The following is a 17,391-nucleotide window of genomic DNA, read 5'->3' as shown; positions in this document are numbered from 1 at the left end:
GGTGCGTCCCCCTGTAAAGGTCAAAATGCGCAAGTTTCATCTTTAAAAAGTTACTTGTGGTCATTTCTAGAGCATTCTAGAAGGTTGTTTGACATGTATTGAGCGCCTCCATATGGTTCATGTATCCCTACCAAAGAGGAACTTATCCCATCAAGAGAGGAGCTATCCCATCCAAAGAGGGGATTATCCCATTGATGGTGGACCTGATTAACTTCCTCTTGAGCACTATAAATACAGGCATTGGGCCAGAAGGAAGGGTGGGGTTGAAAGCTAAACATTCCTAAGGGTAGATGCTGCTGGAATTAGGACTTCCTTGTAGAAGCTTGTGAGGAGAGATTCCCATCCTTGCTTGTTCCATTTGGAAGTGGGTGAGCTGATCAGAGTAAAGGAGAACTCTTGTTGGACCCTAGGAGGGACCTGCACAACACCAAGGCTCAGGTTGTAATGGTTTCTTTTGTTACCTTTTAATACAAATAAGTCCATTCTTCTCAACAATTTGTTATGTATGAGTTGTTTCATATACTCTTTGGTCTATATGTTAAATATGTTTTATTTTATGTGATATTCAGGTGCTATTTAATCGTTTGATTGTTAGTGAATGCAGGTTTCGAAGAGAAGGAGGAGCTCATCCGGATCAACGAAGCTGGACTACTACAACAGCGTTGGGTTATAGGTAAGAACTAAACACTTGATTTCTCATATTGTAATGCATATTTAGAGAAGGATTGTTCTCGTTTGTCTTGTTTGTCACTAGAAAGTCTTAGGCTTCTAGGAAGGTCGGTTGTGTCCACACTATTGACTGATTCCGTGTGACATGGGGACCCTTCTCAGGAAGCAGCTTTTGTGATGACATTGAAGGCCCTTTCTCAGTCAGTCTCCTCTATTAATGAACACCACCATGGTTCTCTTCTTAGTTTTGTGCTTGGTATGAGCTTTTGGAATTTCAGTTTGGATGTAGCAGATGGGTTAGCGGAAGTTATCATCAATTTGGTGACATCAAATGGAGGATTAGTGGATAGGTGCTTAGACATGCTTGTCAAGAATTTTCTTCCGCCTTCATGTGGATTACCACCTTCATGGATTCCCTTACCAGGCGCTTGATTTTAGGTGGGCTAACTGCAGACCAACTCCTCCAGAAGAAAACAGAACAGCTAGCAAGGAAAAGCGAAATTCTGGACCAAGTGCATTTGGCAATACAACAAATTGCAGAGCTTGTGCCAACTGCTTCATTAAGGTTGCAACCAATAATTATTCGAAGGATGCCACACAGAGTTATTCATAAAGACTGGAATGCCTTGTATGTTGAGAACATGCTTAGAGTGGAGAGCAGTGCTGTTGGGGAAATTATTGGTAGTAGATTACTTATGGCAGTGGTGGACAGGCTTATTGAAATTGATGTTGAAATAAAATGGGAACACATTTTACATGAAGACTCAAGCAAGGTGTACATATTTGACATGGAAATGGAAGATGATGAAGAAAATGAAGAACCTGGGAAGCCTGGTAGCGAGGCAAATGTTGAATTGCCAAAACCTTCTTCTATGCAGAGTCTGGGGGGTGTTGCAGATAAGATGGATGTATTAATGGAAATGACTTTAGAACATCTGAAATTATGTGCTGATGAGGGTCGCCTGCCACAGATCTATGATACACTCATGCACTCATTTCAATCAACTATTTTGAATACTCACAAGTCTAAGTTTACTCAGTTTCTTGTCTTCTATCTATGCTCTCTGGCTCCAAAGACATGCGGTGCAAACTTTGCTTCAATGCTGTGTGATATTTTTGTCAATAAATCTCGCCCACGGAATACAAGGATGACTGCAGCTGCTTACCTATCTAGTTATTTGTCTCGTGCTAAATACCTACCTTTATCTGTTGTTTCTGCATCATTAAGAAGGTTGGTGGATTGGTGCTTGCAATACTCGTATAATCATAACGAGGAGAGGAAGCCTGTGAATCCAGGAGTGCATGGGGTATTCTATTCAGCATGTCAGGCTGTTATGTATATACTTTGCTTCCGAATGAAGTTGCTTATAGATGATCCTGAACAGAGATTACTGTTAGAGAAGTTACCACTGAAAAAGATTATTGAGCACAAGTTGAATCCTTTAAAGATTTGTTTGCCATCAGTCGTAGAAGAATTTCTAAGGCAGGTTAAAGCAGTTCATCTATTTGACGTTTTAGGCTTCACAAGTTCAAAGAACATAATTGAAACAGAGGAATCCAAGGCCTTTGGGGGTGTTGAGAGACTCGACATGTTCTTTCCATTTGACCCATATTTACTGAAATGCTCAGACAGATTTATCAGACCAAATTTTACTTTTTGGTCAATGGTTCAGACTCCAATTAAGGATATATAAATTCCTATTCAACATGCGGAAAGTCTGAAGGAGTTTTGGCAATCAAATACTCGGCTAATAAAGTTCTCGGGTTAAAGGCAAGCTGTTTTAAATAATTCAGCAGTTTCGTAGCGCGCTACGAAACTGCTGTAGGTGATGATTTTAACTCAAATCGAGCAGTTTGAATTATGAGCAGGAATTTTGAAAGGGGAAACGTCTAAAGGGTATGCAAGAACATCATCTGGAGCTACCAACAGTCAATCAGGTCAAGACAGGTGGATGCCTAAAAAGGTTGAATATTCAAATCCAATTTTAAATTTTTGTTGTGTTATCACTGAAAATTCTGTTGCCAAAATCTTTCAGACTAGCTTGAAGAAAGTTTCGCAGCGCAACATCTTCTAGGTGATTTCGTAGCGCATAATCCATATTTTGCACTGGCTGCGCTACAAAATTGGGGATTTGTTCGAATCCATAGCAACTGTCATGCAAAATAGCTCTGGGGTGGATGCATTTTACAGGTGGCATGTTCTCAAGCTCCTGCATGTATGCTTGTCATCAGTTCTGAATCTGAAGGGAAATATTACAGGTGAAGGAGTGTTTTGAGTGCGATGGTAACTTTTATGCTTTGCATCCACCACTATTACCAAGCAGAGACAAGGGAAAAGTCTGAAGTGTTGCAGCTGCAAAACAACCTAATCCCCAAAGGTGCAGATATAACAAGATACAGGGACTACATTAAAGATCTTGGTAAGAATGAAAGGGTTGAAGTGATTGCACTGCCGAGTTCCTTAGTGCAGCGTTCTGTTTTTCAAGATGCACTAGATTTGTTGGTTTCTTTAGATGCTCTGAAGGCACCATCTCATCATAGGGGAAAGTATGAACCAACATTATATGGCAATTTGCTTGGGAGTCTTCCCCTTTCTTTGGAGGCATCAATGCTTGTCATTAAGTTTGGTCAGTGTGGGTTTCTTAGAGAGGGTGCAATAATTGGTTTATTGATGGATGCACGACCAATGCCTATCATACAGCCATTTGGGCAGCAATCTTTGTTCAATAAATATGTGGACAGCTATTATAATGATGCTAATGGATCTGTTGGTTCTTCATATCATACAAAGACTCTTATGGCAAATTTTTGTGCAATTCTGTTTTGGGAACAGATTTTGAAGGACAAGCATCGATTGCAACGACTCATTCAAGTGGCTGGCAATGATATCTTCACAACTCAGACACATGATTTTGCTTCAATTGCTCCTAGGCTTGAGCAGGAGTGGTCTTCTTTCCACCATTTGGTGCCATCATCACTTCGTGCTATTGCTGAGACATGCCCAAGTTTCTCTGCATTTTGGAAGGTTCACCATTGTATTACAATGATTATGATTTCAAGCACACATGCTTTCTCTCTCCAAGACAACGTGAAGAAAACTTGAGTTTTGCCATTGGCACTGAACTAGCAGATGATATTGTAACAAATGTTTGCATTCAGGCTTCATGTGTTGACTCAAGGTCCTGTCATCATGATATTGAAACAAGGCAAATAAGGCATATTTCTCTGTTTTAAGCAGTCAGCTTCCAGGAGGTATTTACCGCGGCTGAAAGAATATTTTCAAAAACTGAAAGAGGTTTTTATTCCTAACATACTGAGCTAGAAGAACCTCTTTCATTTTCTTGAAATTAATTATGAGCTGGGAGAAACGAGTGACTAAAGGTTGCGCTATGAAACTGCTGTAGATGCAGTTTTTAATTTCCTGTTTTACACATCTTCTTCAAGGATCCAAGGAGAATCATGCATATGAGGAGATAGAGTTGGACTTGCAATGTAATTGGGATTCTATGTATTTACAGCCCAACACTTCATGTATTTAATAAGTTTGTTTAGAAATAGATAAGGTTAATTAATGGTAGATCAACGAGTTCTCCCCTCATGCTTGTTGAGGAGACTCAAGATAGTTTTAGTTTTGGGTTTTCCTATATATAGTGAAAACTCTGATGTAAGTAGGGTTGGAGATTTTATAAAAAAACAGAGTTTTTATCAGCTTGTGTAAGAAGACTTTGACAGTAATACAAGAGTTACTTTTTCTTCCCAAGATTCATTATATGTTTATGGCTCAGAACATGTGTGGTTTTGTCATTATCTTTTATGTATTTTACAGCTCACTAAATATGCAATCACTGTGAATTCACCTAGTGCTCAAACTTCCTGTGCTTATTTATGAGTTGAGTTTTTGGAGAGATGTTTTGAGTGTTAAACGTTATATGCCTTGGCTTCTATGATTAAGTGATCAATAGTTTACTGCAGAAGTGTATGACTCCATGAGCCCAATGGAAGAAGTGTTGTTTTGTATTTCCAACCAGCTTAAATTTCATCTACTGTTTAAAGAGTTAACCATCTTTTCTTACCCTTAATGCATATCAAAAATCTGTGAGAGAGCCCTCTCTGACTAAGGAGGCTAAACCTTAGTCTAAAGCTAGGTTTGAAATAGTTATACATAATCTTGCTAAGTAGCAGCCCTTAGTACTGATTTTGTTATTATCCTTTATGTAACATTTTGGTGCGTCTGCCAGGAGCCTAATGATTACTCATTCCCGAAGTTTTAAGATTGAATTTCTGAAGCTAGCAGGAGTTCAAATTGGTTTTCGAGGCTGCAAACCTACCTTGGCGACTCCATTGTTGAAGAATTCAAAGTTCATACATTCATGGTGATTCCACTGGAGTTATGAAGGACCCAGAAGCTGCCATTCTTACTTCAAGGTATGCATGCATAGATTTTTCAGGAATTCATGGTTTCCCAAATCATTTTCCCAAGGATGCATATTTTCTAAGGAATGGTCCAAAATTCAACGGAGAAGATTTGAGTTTAACCTTGAAGCATATAACAGATTTTTGTCATTTTACTGAGCTTCTTAGAGTTAAACATGAAGATGTTTGCATTATGTTATTTTATGATTCACTTCAAGGGAAATGCAAACAATGGATTGAAAGTTTTCCTATCAAATCCGTTAAGTCATTTCAAGACTTATGGCTTATGTTTTTGGAGGAATGGATAGATAGGTCAGAGGTGGTGGTAAACTCTCCTTCAGTTGAGGGTTTCAAACAATGGAATGATGATCATAGTAAAGAAGAAACAAATGAATCTTTTTCTTTGTCCTTATCCTCATATCTAAAATCCTTTGATTGCAAGGCAGAGGATAGGATGAGATTTTTGGATGAATTTGCTGAGGACCTTGAAAAAGAAATTGAAGGTTTAGAAGGACAAATTCAGGCATACAGTTTTCATGATCATGATCATTATTTTCAGCAGCTTTCTATGGCAGAACATAAGGAGACAATGCTGGTTCCTTTCTCTTTCACGGTTGAGGAACTTAACACTGTTGTTGAAGATCAGTTTGCACAGCCGGAAAGGTACAAGAAAAATCAAGCTGATCATGTATTATGGGATCCTATAGCTGATTACATGGAAGAGTTTTACTCTCCAGTATTTCAGTTTTTCAAAGAAGATCAGAGACAATTTCAGTGGCAGCGGTCATCACACTATCACATTGGCTCTGAAATCCGATGCAGTCAGAGACAATTTCAGTGGCAGTGGTCATCACACTGTCATATTGGCTCTGAACTCCAATGCGGTCAAAGAAATAAAATATCAGATAAAACAGAGGATTGGCTACATTGGAAATTTCATATTGATTGAGCAGAAAGAAATTGAAATTGTTAGGGTAGGTAGGTAGGTGAATGCAAATAAGCTCAAGGTTGACTGAGCATTTCTTTTTTCAGTAGATGTAGCTTTCTTTCTCCTACAGTCATTCTTGTCAAGCAAATTTCTGTTTGTCACAAATGGATAAGGCACTGGAGCTGCATGTTCTTAGTGTACCACAAGGGCGCACTATCCCAAGTGGAGCCACTGTTATCACTGAAAATTCTGTTGCCAAAATCTTTCAGACTAGCTTGAAGACAGTTTCGCAGCGCAACATCTTCTAGGTGATTTCGTAGCGCATAATCCATATTTTGCACTGGTTGCGCTACGTAATTGGGGATTTGTTCGAATCCATAGCAACTGTCATGCAAAATAGCTCTGGGGTGGATGCATTTTACAGGTGGCATGTCCTCAAGCTCATGCATGTATGCTTGTCATCAGTTCGGAATCTGAAGGGAAATATTACAGGTGAAGGAGTGTTTTGAGTGGGATGGTAACTTTTATGCTTTGCATCCACCACTGTTGCCAAGCAGAGACAAGGGAAAAGTCTGAAGTGTTGCAGCTGCAAAACAACCTAATCCCCAAAGGTGCAGATATAACAAGATACAGGGACTACATTAAAGATCTTGGTAAGAATGAAAGGGTTGAAGTGATTGCACTGCCGAGTTCCTTAGTGCAGCGTTCTGTTTTTCAAGATGCACTAGATTTGTTGGTTTCTTTAGATGCTCTAAAGGCACCATCTCATCATAGGGGAAAGTATGAACCAACATTATATGGCAATTTGCTTGGGAGTCTTCCCCTTTCTTTGGAGGCATCAATGCTTGTCATTAAGTTTGGTCAGTGTGGGTTTCTTAGAGAGGGTGCAATAATTGGTTTATTGATGGATGCACGACCAATGCCTATCATACAGCCATTTGGGTAGCAATCTTTGTTCAATAAATATGTGGATAGCTATTATAATGATGCTAATGGATCTGTTGGTTCTTCATATCATACAAAGACTCTTATGGCAAATTTTTGTGCAATTCTGTTTTGGCAACAGATTTTGAAGGACAAGCATCGATTGCAACGACTCATTCAAGTGGCTGGCAATGAGATCTTCACAACTCAGACACATGATTTTGCTTCAATTGCTCCTAGGCTTGAGCAGGAGTGGTCTTCTTTCCACCATTTGGTGCCATCATCACTTCGTGCTATTGCTGAGACATGCCCAAGTTTCTCTGCATTTTGGAAGGTTCACCATTGTATTACAATGATTATGATTTCAAGCACACATGTTTTCTCTCTCCAAGACAACGTGAAGAAAACTTGAGTTTTGCCATTGGCACTGAACTAGCAGATGATATTGTAACAAATGTTTGCATTCAGGCTTCATGTGTTGACTCAAGGTCCTGTCATCATGATATTGAAACAAGGCAAATAAGGCATATTTCTCTGATTTAAGCAGTCAGCTTCCAGGAGGTATTTACCGTGGCTGAAAGAATATTTTCGAAAACTGAAAGAGGTTTTTATTCCTAACATACTGAACTAGAAAAACCTCTTTCATTTTCTTGAAATTAATTATGAGCTGGGAGAAACGAGTGACTAAAGGTTGCGCTACGAAACTGCTATAGATGCAGTTTTTAATTTCCTGTTTTACACATCTTCTTCAAGGATCCAAGGAGAATCATGCATACGAGGAGATAGAGTTGGACTTGCAATGTAATTGGGATTCTATGTATTTACAGCCCAACACTTCATGTATTTAATAAGTTTGTTTAGAAATAGATAAGGTTAATTAATGGTAGATCAACGAGTTCTCCCCTCATGCTTGTTGAGGAGACTCAAGATAGTTTTAGTTTTGGGTTTTCCTATATATAGTGAAAACTCTGATGTAAGTAGGGTTGGAGATTTTATAAAAAAACAGAGTTTTTATCAGCTTGTGTAAGAAGACTTTGATAGTAATACAAGAGTTACTTTTTCTTCCCAAGATTCATTATATGTTTATGGCTCAGAACATGTGTGGTTTTGTCATTATCTTTTATGTATTTTACAGCTCACTAAATATGCAATCACTCTGAATTCACCTAGTGCTCAGACTTCCTGTGCTTATTTATGAGTTGAGTTTTTGGAGAGATGTTTTGAGTGTTAAACGTTATATGCCTTGGCTTCTATGATTAAGTGATCAATAGTTTACTGCAGAAGTGTATGACTCCATGAGCCCAATGGAAGAAGTGTTGTTTTGTATTTCCAACCAGCTTAAATTTCATCTACTGTTTAAAGAGTTAACCATCTTTTCCTGCCCTAAATGCATATCAAAAATCTGTGAGAGAGCCCTCTCTGACTAAGGAGGCTAAACCTTAGTCTAAAGCTAGGTTTGAAATAGTTATACATAATCTTGCTAAGTAGCAGCCCTTAGTACTGATTTTGTGATAACATGTTGTAAAGCCCCTTTATCACCGTTCAAGATACAAAAAACGAGTTGCCTGTAAGAAACTTTTTGCCTGCACACATGTTCATAGACAAAGCTTACAACGCATCAAAACGTGGCAGTCTTCCACATTTTGGGTAATTAAAGGCTAAAGTACATGCTTCTGTGCATTCGAATATAATGAGGAAAACTGAAGCCGAGAAACAAGGGTAGTCTCCTGATATTTCTGAGCAGTTAAACAGATTCAGCATTCAAGGTCAACATGGAGCATTAAACATTCAGCTTAGCCAAACTGAAAGAGGACCAGCTGTCAAAGGACGAGGAGAAACCATTATGCATGTAATATGGAGTTAGACTCATAGTTGATTTAGAACTCTTAAAAAACTCCAGTCAGCACTTTGTTGTATTTATTAGTTAGTTAAATAGTTGATAGGTGTCATTAGAAGTAGTTTTCGAATTCCCCTCATGCTAGAGGAGGAATCTCGATGAGGTAGAATAAGAACTCTATATATAGCTAAAGCAGCAATGTAATGGGGGTTGGAAAACTTTATGACAGAGCATTGTATTTGGCTTATGTAAAGACACAGTTTCAGTAATATAATTTGGCTTTACTTCTCAGGATTCATGAAGGATTTCTATGTTCAGAATGTGTGATCTTATCCTTTCCTTAATGTTTTTTACAGTTGTATAGATGTATAATCACTCAGAATTCACTGATTGTGCTCTGATTTCCTGTATGAATTTATAAACTGTGGTTCCCTATGAGTTATGTTCTAAATATTCAAATGTTGAATGCCCTGACTTCTATGTAAAGTGAAGATCATTGTTTATTGAGGTGTTGTTGACTCCATAGGCCCAATGGAAACTTCTTTAATGTTTTTCCAGCATCCATATTTGTCACAGTTATTTCACAAAGAGTTAGTCATCTTATCTTAATCAAAATCATTAACTCATCTAGAGAGAGCCCTCTCAGGTTGAGGAGGCTAAGCCTCAGCCTAAAGTAGGTTTGAAATAGTTACTTAGAGTCAACCTGACCAGCAGCCTATCAGGTTCTGATTTTGAGATAACATCTTCTATTGTTCAAGGGTCCCTACTTGTTTCCTCGATCAACTGACCCCACATATCCTTTCATCATTCCCTCCGTTGTTTAGACCCAAAAGCTCAAAATATTCTTCAAAAAACAAAATCATCCTTGTCCGATTTTGTGTCGACTGATGTAGGACACGTCATTGTCTACCTTTCGACAGGTTCCTTACTATCAAATTCAACACTATCTAGGAAGATAACCTAGAAACACACTCAGTGCCTTGGTGCTTGTAGACATTAGTGGCAGGTTACCTTGTGCTTGATGATGGGTTTTCATCATTAGCTCCTGGTTAAGAGATTCTACGAGTGTTCAACGACAAAAATCTTTCACACTCGATAGTTTGCATTATGCATCTTAGAGACCATCACCATTATCGGTGGCCTTCCTCGCATCTATTAACATTCTCCATTATTAGCTGGTAATCAGATAATTTCGTGCATGTTTGATGTCAACTCATTTTATCACATGTACCAATCTATGCTGTCCAGTGAAGTAGGAATCAGGACCTTGGGTAGAGGCTTGCATCATTCAGCCTTGTTTCCTCTCCCAAGTTGCGATATTATTCTTTAAAGACAACCATTTCAGGATAATCTATTATGACACTGGATCCACACTGTGCCATATTGGTGGCTAGAATTGTTATATCTCCGAGGAGAAAGTTACTCTGACATAGATACTGAACATGGTAATGCCTGACTTAGGACATTATTTTAGCAGTTCATATATATGTACTTTTGTTGTATCAGGTTTTCCTTATCACCCGAAACTTCTCTCTCTCTACAAAGATTTTGACAGGAAACTACAGTATTTTCATAAAGTATTTCGGCCATCGTCTCTGCCTCTGATCTCATACTTTATGGGGCATCTGTTATAGGACAAATTGACCTCCTAATCAACTCAGAGGATAAGAACAAGATGAATGAAATAATGACCATAGTTGCAAGCCCGGAATCCACACTAACACCCTCGGTACATTGACAACCTACTTTATAAAGCTTGTTTACAAGCATAAAGGAGCGTTAGTCAACCTGCTAACTTATGTTCTTAGACCAGGGGGAGCATTAGTGAACTTTAGTGATGCTCAAGTGGTTATGCCAACGAATCTGCCATTAAATATCTAGATATTATTTCCCTAAAATTGTGCAAGAAAAGCAGGGAAACTCCAAAAATCAAGATATTTGGAGAGATTCTATTCCGAAAATAGAGGCAAATGGGAAGAAGCTGGTAAAAGAGGTAGGTTCATGGTTTTTACCCAAATGAACTACAAGTGGAGTTGGGAAGCCCTAATTCAATTGTTATTTAAGCAACGAGAGGGCCATTGCACAATGGTCAGAGCATTTAGAAGGATAGTACATGGTGTTGTTGTGATATTGTCATATTCTTGAGGGAGCTAGCTGAAAGAAGGAGAGAGGGAGAGGAAGAATGGATAAGGAAGGATAATACAGTAGGGTTGTTGTAATCACTCTTCTGTTCTGAATATAGGACTGTGATTGTGTTCCACTACTCGAAGTGTCGGTGATATTGTGCATTTATTTGTTCATTCTGATGCTTGTTGTGTTGAGTAGATAAGTTACACATTTATACATGTTTGTTACGGATTCTTTCATTAATTGTCAGAAGTATATGTTGTGATTGGTTTGCTTCGTTCTTTTGTGCAGGAATCATCTTGGAGCTGGTCAGGAGGAGTTCTTCTTACCGCACGGAGATCCCCAAGCGAATCTAGAAAGAACCAAAGGTGATCCTTTCTCCATATCATCTCAATATATGTCAGATAGATGAACATGTATGTAACAGGTACCTTTTGTCGATAACCTTATGGTCTGTCGGAAGTCCCGGGAAGACTTTTGAGGGTAGTTTTCATCCCGTGCATTTTACCCCATAGCAGCAGCTGGCCATCACGTGGTCTTGTGCATCTACTGGTGTTGTCAGTATTCTCTGTATTCACCCATTCTCTAAACTGTGAGCATTTGGTGGTCTAAAGCCATGTAGTCTGAGGGTGTTCACACATGTCTGGAGTGAAGCAAAGTAGAAGCGGTTATCTGGCTTCGACAAGCATCATTCCTTCCATTCTTCCATTGCAACAATAAGTTGAATGTATATGTTACCAGGCATCTCTGAACTACAACCTAGGAGAGTTTCTTGGAGTGATAACATAATTGGCGCCACCGCCAGGGAGAGGAGATTGAAGCTCAGTTTCCCTAGGAGAATGACACAGATCCAGCTTTCATGATAGACAAAGTCTGGACACATTTTTGGTTGTAATCATCTATCTGGCGACTCTACTAGAGAACCAACCTGTTGGCGACTCCACATCGCAGTTCTGGCTCAGTTTGTGAGGCATACTCGAAGAAATTTTTATAGATATTTTTGGGCACTGCAACCCCAATCATAAATGTCCATAAACCTAGGGCTCTTAAGTCACTAAAAGTGTTGTTCCGACCCCTAAAAGAACAAGGTCAACTGATTACATCTTCTCCCAGAAGTTCTCCATCAAAAACTACTCAGAATTGGTCAAAACTGGACCATTTCACCGGCTCCATGGTCAAAGTGTGTTGCATCCCACCTAAGAACACATAGTAGGTGTGATGCATGTTGAAAATATCTTCTATGGGGTGTGATGGGCGAGAGTGGACAAATGGCAAGGTCAATCTGCAAGGTGGAGAAGCAAAAAATATTCTAGAAACTTCTCCTGTGACACTTGCCTCTCTGCATTCGCCCAGGAATGAGTAAGAGATCATCAATCTCCAAGTGGATTCAAGAACTATCAGAGAGAGGACACTAGTCAAATCTCAAAAGCTGACTCAGCCCCTGGCAAACATCTATATATGGATCCCTCATCCCAGAGATCCAGAGGCTGGAATTTTGTATCTTGTAAGGAAGTGTTGTTGCTTTCTTGGTGCAATATCATAGTGTTGGGTGATCTAAGCTTTTCATGAGGTGAAGAAGGGCTTTCTTGCTGAGAGGATGATGCTGGGTCAGAACAATTGGTTGTAATCCTCTTTGCTCTTTCTTGATTATCAATAAAGCTATTTAAGTTTTCCTCCACATTCTTGTATGATTGATGATTTATGCATTTGTGTGGTCAATATACATCTGGTCCTATATTGTTTATGATAATAGATCTATGTTCTTGGATAGTGTTATGCTGCTTTGATTCTACAGGTGCTCTTTGAAGCTGGGTATACAAGAAAGCAAGTAGAAAAGGACTATCAGAAGGGAGAGGAATCAAACAAGGAACCAAGCGCAAGACTGAGGTTGGTCTCCTTATTCTTCTCTCATCTATTTCTCATAAAGGAAAACGAAAGTGGTTTTAGTTTGTTTGTTTCTAAGGTAGCTACCAACCTTAGTGGGACTAGCAGCTCTACATAGACACTAGTTTTCTCGATAACAAAATGGCAACTCCACTGGGGAGAGAATAGATTGTTTGTTTATCTGCATTTGTTTACTTTATAAACTTACAGACGGAGCCTGAAGTCAAACCATCTAGCCTTCGAACTGCATTTTCTATGCAAGTGAAAAGTAGATCAACGCTGCTTCAGTCTATCTCCAGGTTTTGTTTATGAATTAAACGATTGATTTACAAGATCTCTAATTGCCCTTGTGGTGGCTCTAGTAACCTCTTTAGATCTACCCCTGTGATTGATTTATTGATTATCACTTGCTCGGCCTAAATCCCTGAACTGAACTGTAAACTTTGACCTGAAACCCAATCAAAGTCTCGTCCTTGGTCCAGCACACTGTCTGTTCAGTGAACTTCAAATGCATCACACTTCCCGAGTGTAGTAGGTGCGTTGCATTTCAGTTTCACTGTGTTACAGGTGTGCTGATCAGACAAGACCTTGTTCCTAAATTTTGGTTTCTATGTTCATTCTTTTCAGCTCTATTCAGGAGTTTTGCTGACTGTAGTCAGTACACCTCTGTTGAAACCCCTTTCCTTGTTGTTATTCCACCTCCATTGTGCAAAGAACTGTAAATGTTTTTATGTATTTTTGAGTCTTTTTCAGTTCTCCTTTACAAAGAAGTAGCATAATTGTACTGTCGTTTCTTGATTTGAAAGTGTCGCAAGTGTTGCTGTTAGTCACAGAAGAGAATCTGATTGCTCTTGATGGTCGATTACACTGTTACTCTTGTATTTTATTTGAATTGTTAGTTTTTCAAGTGTCGAAAGCAAGTTTTCAATTCCAAATTGCAAAGTGTTGTCATTGTCCTCATTTTGTCTTGAAAAGAAACTTGTTAGTAATTGTCGCTTTGAAAAATGATTCAGATTTGCGCTTAGCTTTCTTTTTATCATTTACACATTAAGAATGCAGAAAAAAAATACATGCATGAGAATTTGCATTTTAGACTATTTGTTGGTTTGATTTAGGACAGTGCATATAGTGTGTGCTCTTTGCTCTTTGTTGAAAGAACGCCATCTCTCTTTCCTTAGTAGCTAGGATTTTCATTTGCAAAAATAAGATTAAACGACTGTTTATCATCTTAGATTGCATTTTAGGAATTGTACATCTACATCACATGGTGAACCTGAAAGACAAATTTCTTAAGCAAGATCAACTATAAAATAAATTTAATGAGTCTAAAAACGCTTTGGAACCTAATGCACAACATCTAGAAGTCTAGGCTAGAGACATATTCTGGCGTCGTAAAGCCTTGTAACTATTGTTTTCACTGTTGGTTGGGTGATTCCTCCACTTTGAGACGATAAGTGCCAGTACGGACTTGTGCTCCCACGTACCGTCGAGTATATTTTGGGAGACCACAATAGGCTTCATCCTTTATCCATAGGAAGCCGTGTCTGCCACCCTATCGATCGCAATGCACTGAACACAACATTCGGGAAGATTGACTGCCGTATTGTAAAAAGTATTTTGCAGTTTTGTGATTGGTTTGGTAATCCCTCTGTCTAGATTTCCAGAGCAGTCCCTTTCGTTCCTTTTCAGACTCCTTAATGGAAAAGGTCCATCTGAGCATTTGTCACTTCAGGCTCAATAAAAATCGAAGGCGACTAGAGTCATCTTTTGTTTTTTCTCGACTCTTAAAAATTGAAAAAACAAGTTGTGTCAAAGCGTCTAAAATTCATCTAATTCGGAAACATACTTCTCCTTGATTTTTAGTTGATCGAGTAATATGCAATCGTGGAAGAAAGTCAATTGAAACTTCGTCGTTCGCGGAGACTTACGAGTGAACTGTCTTTGTCTCCAGAGTCGAAACTGTTAAAGACAAAGCAAACTCATTTAACTGGTTCCAAATCCCCCGGTAAAGTTAGAACAAGTGTTCCAACACCATCGGAGACTCCGGTTACTCCAAATATTTCTGGTATACTTGCCTTTATAGAATAAGTTCAACAGCCACCGAAGGATAGTAGCATTGATCCTAGTGTGAGGGTAAACACTTGTATTACTGAGCTAGCTCCATCTACAGCTGATTCGGAAGGTGTTATTCCCCAAACATCTGTCACTGCAAATTCTATACCTTCTTCGGCACCAGAAATATTTTATGGACCTGACGGTCTACCTCTTCCACCTAGTCTGATTGCTATAGAAGAGATTGTGGAGCATCCTCCATCTAGTACTCCATCATGATTTGGAGTCGGGATCGCTCTATATCCTTCTTCGTCAGAAATTAGTCTACCACCATCGAAAGCTCCTATAGAATCGCTAGGCAATATTTTGGATAGACTAGAAATGTCTAAACAACCGTCGACATCTAGGACTGTGTCATCTGACACAGCGACGGCCGAACTTCCTGCTGTCACTCCAACAATGTTCACTGGCATACCATTTTTCCCAACTAGCTCTGAATCGCTAGACGGGGCCCACTCAGAGGCTATTTCAACAGTATGGTCCGTTCCTGTTTTTTCATTTGGAATAGTATCCGGGAACTCTTATGTTGAGTCTCAACAAATTGATCCTTCAGGGTGTCAATTTGGGCAGTCCGGTCCTCAAGGGAAAACAATTCCTTTAGGTACCGGATTACCGCCGTATGGGGGGCAGTATACCCTTTCAATAACTCCTCTGGGAGGACAACCATACGAGAGTTCACAAAAAAATTTAGGTTACGCTGGAATTACATCTAGTGGTTGGGTACCGATACTACCTCAACAACCAAGAGTTGTATATTCGATGCAACACTGTTTACCTATATCAAATATACCAACTACGCCGGCTATTGTGACAGTGTCGCAAGTACAAGCGTTGCCCATTGTATGCCAACCTCAGGTTTCTCAGGTTGTAATGCAACAGCCTCTTGTCCCTGTGACTCAACCACAATCGCCAACTAGTGGAATGACACAGGTCCAAACAGGTAGAATTACTCCTCATCTTGTTCAAACGGTCAGTATTGGACAACAGCACATGGCCTCGCAACCATGGCTGGTGCAATACCAACAACCGCAATTCCAACAAGTATACCAAGGATCTGACCAACAAATCTTTGCAAATAGTGGGCAGCCATACATTCAAAACGGTCAAAATCAACCATTCTACAATGGTTATGCCCATCAACCTTACCAAAGTTACCAGCATCAAATCCATTATGCTGGTATGCAAAGACCAACTGCTCAGGCAATACCATCTTATCCTGGGTATGCTTCGCCAAACCTAAATCAACAGTTACCCTTTGTGGCGACTTTAGAGTTACCAGATCTAAATCGGCTAACGAACGATCCGATTGCTTACGCCCCTTGGTGGCCACCGATTCCGCATAAACTTCCGTCAGATATTCCTAAATTTAATGGAAATCTGGGTGAAGACCCGTCGAATAATGTGATGACATTTCATCTGTGGTGTTCGTCAAACACCCTAAACCATGATTCGATTAGGCTTTGCCTTTTTCTGAGGACATTAACTGGTCCGGCAGCAAAGTGGTATATCGAGTTACCCAGAGCTTTACTTGACAACTTCAGTACCCTAGCCACAACCTTTTTAACCCATTTTCAGTTACCCATAAGGTACAAAACGGGAACAGAACTTCTTACCAATTTCAAACAAACAACGACCACTCACATATCTCATCATATTCATGAGTGGCGACGTCGTCGTAGAATGGTAAAAACATATGTTCCTGATCAGCTTTTAGCTGAATGGTTTATTAAGTCATTATTACCTTCCATTACAAAAGATGTGGCAAAAGGAGGAGTCATCACTGAAGATCAAGTTATTTCTCGTGCGCAATATTTAGACTTGATATATACTCAGTCTGGCACGCTCTACAATAAAATCCCTGACGCTACCAAACCAGAATTTTCCGTCCCCCCTCCTCCTAAATCGAACAATGACTCTCATGTCGGCGATGGCGTGATTGGCATGACAGACATGAAATCGACAAAGGCTACATCTAAAAATGCCCGTAAGATTTCCAGTCAAAATGGAAAGAAGAACTTCTCACCTCGGAAGTAAATGCCATCTCGACTGATAAAGGCAAAGAAACCAAGCAACCGAGAGGCAAGAAGAAAAACAAAGGGAAGAAGAAGATACAGGAGGAATCATCACCTGAAAAATCTTCTGCAAACCCTCCTGGAGATAGGAAACCAAAAAATCCATGCATAATATGTGATGAGGATCATTGGACAAGAGATTGTCCATATAAAGCTGAGCTTAAGAAATTCTGCAAGAATTCAAAAACCTCGGTGGTATTAACTGATCCGTTTCCAAATCCAGGAACAAATCTGGTTGCCAGTGGAAATGCTTCCCCATCCCAAGTGCTGATGTTGTCGGTTTCCAAACAGCAAAATGATGCTTTAATATCGACAAGGAACAAAGATTACGGGAATCCACAGCTGTCGAACAACAAGGATAAAGATCAACCTAGTAGTTCGACAACAACTTCAACAAAAGTTGCGCCACCCATCATTCCAGAACT

General features: G+C 39.5%; 1 pseudogene; it reads left to right on the top strand.

The window, feature by feature from the left end:
* The first annotated feature begins 821 nt into the window (after nucleotides 1-821).
* Nucleotides 822-2,363, top strand: LOC149188209 (uncharacterized; annotated as a pseudogene).
* The last annotated feature ends 15,028 nt before the right edge of the window (nucleotides 2,364-17,391 follow it).

Source organism: Pinus tabuliformis, chromosome 3_1 (genome assembly GCF_031772625.1).
Source record: "Pinus tabuliformis cultivar Carrire ecotype Pingquan chromosome 3_1, CPIR1, whole genome shotgun sequence".
Lineage (NCBI taxonomy): Eukaryota > Viridiplantae > Streptophyta > Pinopsida > Pinales > Pinaceae > Pinus > Pinus tabuliformis.
The sequence above is the reverse complement of the archived record's forward strand: the minus strand, read 5'-3'. Positions and strand labels throughout refer to the sequence as shown.